The sequence below is a fragment of the Misgurnus anguillicaudatus genome, chromosome 10, assembly GCF_027580225.2.
Source record: "Misgurnus anguillicaudatus chromosome 10, ASM2758022v2, whole genome shotgun sequence".
In the NCBI taxonomy this organism is placed as follows: Eukaryota; Metazoa; Chordata; class Actinopteri; order Cypriniformes; family Cobitidae; genus Misgurnus; species Misgurnus anguillicaudatus.
Genome location: NC_073346.2, coordinates 29,912,326 through 29,917,979, shown reverse-complemented (window position 1 = coordinate 29,917,979; position 5,654 = coordinate 29,912,326). Strand labels below are relative to the sequence as shown.

Here is a 5,654-nt window from a genome sequence, read left to right as displayed (position 1 = left end):
TCTTGTAGTAGACTAAGCTCACGCTATTTAACGTGCACGTGCGGTGTGCGATACCTGCGAGTTGTCCTTCACGTGATGCCGCACAGCGCTTCTCGCTCGGTGTGTGACCCCCTTGAAGCACCCGGCTAGCATTTCATGGTATGTGCAAGCAAATACAAAAATTAAAAGACAGTCAATGCTAATGTAAACCCTGGTTGGATAAAGTTGGATATGAAGATGAAATCTGTTGCATTTAGCTTCAGTGTTAAAAATGATAAAATAATTGCTGTCTGTGGTCTTATATGGGTTATAATGGCAATAATTAAAAAAAATATTGGAATTTGGCATATGTATTGCACGATTTTCGCACTTCGTGCTATTTATACGCATCTACATGAGACTGGGTAGCATATACATAAAGCATCTGAAAGTACTTGACATCTAAACAAATCATAAACCACATTTGCCATGTAAAGTTGTCAAGATGTTTTTTATATAGATAAGCTGTGTCACTGTTCTGTCATAGTCCTAATCTGTAGCTTTTTTACTCCCTCTGTGTACAAAGAAACTCCTTTGTTTACTAGGAAGCAGACATTTTCTTTGCTTTCACGTCTCCCTTGAGGACAGACAGAGGGGACAACCAAAAATCAATGGCAATGAAAGAGCCGTGAAAAGCAGCATACAAATTACGGTACTCCATCAACACACAGCGGCTCAAACAGTAACTCAGCCGCCCCTTCAAAGGTCTAACTGACTCGTTCAACCAAAAACCAATACACGGGATCAAGATGCCATAAAGCTGTAAAGAAAAGACACGCTCGTAAAAACCACCATGAAGCTCACCCGATGTCACGAGATACGAATGCAGCAAACAAACAAGAAATTTGAATAAACATTGTTCTGTTCCCCCAAAAAAAGTTCTCCGCCTCCGACGATAATTGGAGCAGATAATAGCTGTCTAGTTTGCGCTCCACATGGAGGAGTTTTATTCACTTGATGATAATTGAAACCATTCTCAACTCATGAATAGTTCTGTGAAGTTTCAGTTTTTTTCCAGGCTGACATTTAAAAGAACATGCATTTAAACGTACTAAATCATCGATTCTGGAAAACATTTTTCCGCCCATCTTAAGCCAAAAAATGGGTGCTTGGGGAAAGAATGCCATGTGCCGCATTACTATGCGACTTTCTGAAAGTAATTGATAAATAATTCAACGACTTTATTCCAGATTTAATGACTGTACACAATAGCACAGCTCTATCAAAACAAATCCCTCGGTAAACATTTTGTTAATTTCTGGCAGGCTGCCTCGTGCGTGCCTTTTGTATTTTGATTTATTTACCAGTTTAGAGCCTTTGAGGAGATGAAAAATATCGATTCTCTGGATCTCTAAATAAAAGCGTTTCAGCTGAGAGTTTAATAAAGAGTTCTTTATACTCTCCGTAGTGTTCAATGACTCCCTTTAGGCCTAACACCCAACCATTTGCCTCCTAAATCTAACCACACTTAACCGCGACATGGCTTGTGAGACTTAAGCTGTCAAAATAGAAAGGTTTGCTTGATCATGGCCAAATTCAAAGTCACTGATAAACTAATATGATTGCTTGCTTTCGTAATATCTTCCAACTATCCATAAGCATTGTAAAGTATTCATGAAGCTATGTTTTCTTGACACACTCGTATGACCTTGTTTTCTATTAAAGAGCACCAATTATGCTAATAAATTGGCACGTTAGCACGTAAATGCAGTATCCCATAGTACATACATGTTATTAAAACTTGAACTAATGCACTGTGAGTCTTATAAATTGCTTACATACCTCACCGATTTCCCACTGTCTGAAAAACGCTCGGTTTAGTTCCTGTCTCCGCCTCCCAAAATGTCTAGTGTAATCGGATTGGTCAGATGACTACTCAACTGTTATTGGTCAGCCGGGTTCGTCGTGTGTTTGAAAGGTTACGCCCCTGACTACGCGTGGGTTGACACAGATTCTGACTGAGAGTCACAGCCTCAGAGGCAAAGTAAACAAGCGTTATATTTCTCTATAAACGATGGTGTCTGTACTGCCTTACCACTTCGAGCTCGATCCAGAGAGTTCAGAAGGCCGTTACGATATAAACGATCTCCGTCAATGAATGCGATTGGATTTAACTTTTTAGGTGTCCTTAGCTCTGCCAGAATGCTAAACGAAGACGAAAATGTGTTGCAAAGACATCCAAAAGGTAATTATAACGTACTACATAACTATATGGAAACACCAAATGTAGCACATAGAAAGTATTTGTTGAAATGATTATAAAACGATTTCACTTGGTAATTTCTACATTATTTTACTATAGTAAAATGTATTATAAAAGACTGTTTACATACTCTATTACTGTGCAAACTATATGGAAACACCAAATGTAGCACATAGAAAGTATTTGTTGAAATGATTATAAAACGATTTCACTTGGTAATTTCTACATTATTTTACTATAGTAAAATGTATTATAAAAGACTGTTTACATACTCTATTACTGTGCAAACTATATGGAAACACCAAATGTAGCACATAGAAAGTATTTGTTGAAATGATTATAAAACGATTTCACTTGGTAATTTCTACATTATTTTACTATAGTAAACTTCATTATAAAATACTGCTTACATACTATTTTACTGTGCTATGTTTTTACTTATTAGGTTTTAAGGAGAATGCAACAGGTTCCAGGGCCTCTTACCTGCGTGATTCATCATCCAGGTTTTGCACAAATTGTCTAAATCCCTACACACAGAACATTTATTGTACCGACTATAAGCCTTTGAGGCGCAGGACTAGAGTAAGTTTTATTACATTTTTAAACCAATAACACTAAAGTATTATTATAGTAACAAAGTACCCAAAAGAACAAAAGATGTAACTTTAAAGAAAATATAGTAGTCAGTCAAAAGTTTATTTATTACAAATATATATTTAACTGTTAAACAATATACAAATAAACATACTTTAGTAACCATATTGTGCTCTTCTTTCAAAAAATTGTTCAATTCACTTCTTACAGCTATCTATTCAGATAAATGGCATATCAAAGCTTTGTCAGCTGGTGCTATCTAAGACGACACTTTAGGGTTATCATCCTGTCGTGTGTTGTTCTCCAGATATGCTTGGAGCTTCCTGATCGGAATGTTGGCTTCCGACGACCCCTGCACTGAAGATGGCATGCAATCACGTCCTCCTTTGAAGGTCTCTCAAACTGTGATGCCAGGTCCATTGGAATCGGGGTTTCCTTCAGCTTATCTTCAAATACCTCAGCAAACACAAGCCTGATCACATCATCCACATAGCTGTACAAATATTGCAGTCAATAAATCTTTTTGTTTTGATAATTTATTTCCCTGCTTCATACATTAAGTTTTTAATTATGAATGTATTTGAAATAAAACATTACTGCTTACAGTATGTCACTTGTGTGTTTTGGGAACATAGCCTTGTACTTTCCCTCTCCTGCTTTTGTTATGGCTTGGTGACATTGTAATGGATGGCTGCAAGGTACAACCTGTAAAAATATAAATATGCAATTCATTTATTCTAAAAGTAAATACTACTTTACTTTATTTAACACAGTTACTAAAATACTTAAATACCTGCACAGCATTACAATAAATGGGAAAGTCACATTTTTTGCTGCAAATCTGAAATCTCAGGCTACGGACGGCAAAGGCATCCACTGATGATGGTGATTGAAACATTGTGAAACGATGCTACTGCCTGGGTTCCTATGATTATGCAGAGAAAAAAACTTTGTCATCATCAGTTATACATTTAAGACTGGTAGTGGTTTCACTAGCTAAATACATCATATGTGTTACACACCTTTGCTCCTCATATGCCTTGTACTGTGTGTAATGATGTTGCATGTTTGCATACAGTGTAGAAGGATGTGTCCAGCTGCGAATCTAGGATATAGACAAATAAAACAAACATGTATTCAGTCAAAAAGACATATTATAACAATAGAGTACAACGATTCTAAATCGTTAGACTATTCATTAAAACGTTAATGTATTACATGTTACATGGCCCAACATTAGCAACACACATTACGTGTTTACTTCGTTTCAAAATCTAAGAAAGCTTCAAGTAAAAACAACAGTAAAATACATATCACGTTAAACAAATCATCTGTACTTCGAGTTTCTTGAGTTTGATCATGAGAACAAACTTTACCGGTAACAGTTTAGCTGGAACAGCTTAGCAAGTTTGTAAACACGTCTAAATAAACATCGATAAAAACGATAGTCTGCATAATTCAACACACACGTGTGTAAATATGGTACGTTGTTTATGAAATACATTATTACAACACAAAACAATTAGCTTGCAAGCTTAGCTCTACACATAGATATATATCTGAGCTCTACAAGCACATAATGTTAAGCTCCGGTTACAGGTAACGTAACTTACAGTAAAGGCAAATAATAAACATGAATACTTACAGCCTGTGATCCAGAAGTGCACGGTAATCCAACTTTCAGGAGGAGACGTCGCGCAGCTTCGGTTCATGAGAAGCAGTTATTGTGAAAACTCCGTGAACAACTTCTGACTGGATTTTTCCGGAACCGTATTAAACATGATGTCCTCTGTGTTAGTCCATAAAGTGATATTTTGCCCTTGCATCTAAAGAGACAGCGTCTACTCGAGAGATTGAATCGCTTAAACAATGAAACAAGAGTTTGCAAACAGGGTCAAAGCAGGGACTCCCAACCTCCGCCATTTTAGCTCTCTTCTGACTCAGCGCTCTCCACCCCCGTCTTTGAGGGCGTACCCAAGCCAAGCAGAGAGGGCTGAACTATGATAATGTTGGTCTTATCTACGTCACCAATCCCAGGAAGTAAACTGTTGCCTACAATCCGAGTGTTTTTTGTAGTCCTCGAACGTTAGAGACGATAACTCGCGTCATCGTTTTCTTTGAGGTATGTACTTTTTGAATATCGTTAGCATGTACTAATACACACTTACACACAAAAGGATGTTTAAAAACGTGTATCTCATAATAGGTGCTCTTTAAAGTCTTTGTATTAATCACCTTCAGTATTTACCTGGGCTGAGAACGAGCCGGCTGGAAAAACAACAGACACGGTCGTCTCTGCTCGCTGGGATTATGCTAATTGTCTCCGCTGAACATAACCGCCCCCCTCCCTCGACATCACACCCTGCACTCCCCAGAAATGTGCATCGCTCCCGGGAAGAGTTGAATGCAGCTGCCACTCCCACTTTTTCCATATTCACACAGTCCTGTCAGCCTGCTGAAAAAGAGCGAGGAAAAGAGAGAGAGAGCGATTTAATAGGATTTAAAGCCGCAGGCTGGCCGCAGTGTTTTTACAAAGGTGAACCGTTTGTTTGAAGATGATACACACGCAGCCCTCTGGGAGAGTAAAAGCCACTGAAGCCGTTTGGAAGGCTAAAGCTGATTTGATTCTGTCGTGGCACGTGGCATAAAAGGTTACTACATTCATTGGGTATTTCACTGTTTCACCTCTCTACGATTTCAGAAATGTGTTCTGGAAACTGTTTATTTTCTGCGCAATATTGTAGAATCGGCCATTTATTGCTATTTAGATGAACTGTATAACATTTTAAAAGGATAGTTTTTCCAAATTAAAGCAACACTAAAGAGTTTTTGCTCTTTG

The 5,654-nt window shown here is 37.8% G+C and overlaps 2 long non-coding RNA genes across 3 annotated transcripts; one reads left to right on the top strand and one right to left on the bottom strand.

Moving 5' to 3' along the window:
• The first annotated feature begins 1,779 nt into the window (after positions 1-1,779).
• LOC141367282 (uncharacterized) lies at positions 1,780-3,263 on the top strand. The gene is made up of 3 exons (XR_012371595.1): positions 1,780-2,203; positions 2,667-2,803; positions 3,123-3,263. It is a non-coding gene; the product is annotated as an uncharacterized lncRNA (long non-coding RNA).
• On the bottom strand, positions 2,899-5,043 carry LOC129425595 (uncharacterized). Of its 2 annotated transcripts, none has more exons than XR_012371593.1 (5): positions 4,461-5,043; positions 3,838-3,920; positions 3,609-3,740; positions 3,420-3,520; positions 2,899-3,308 (listed from the first exon to the last, which is right to left on the bottom strand). It is a non-coding gene; the product is annotated as an uncharacterized lncRNA (long non-coding RNA). The 2 variants fall into 2 exon arrangements; XR_012371594.1 differs by having other exon boundaries at positions 3,641-3,740.
• Between the last annotated feature and the right edge of the window lie 611 nt (positions 5,044-5,654).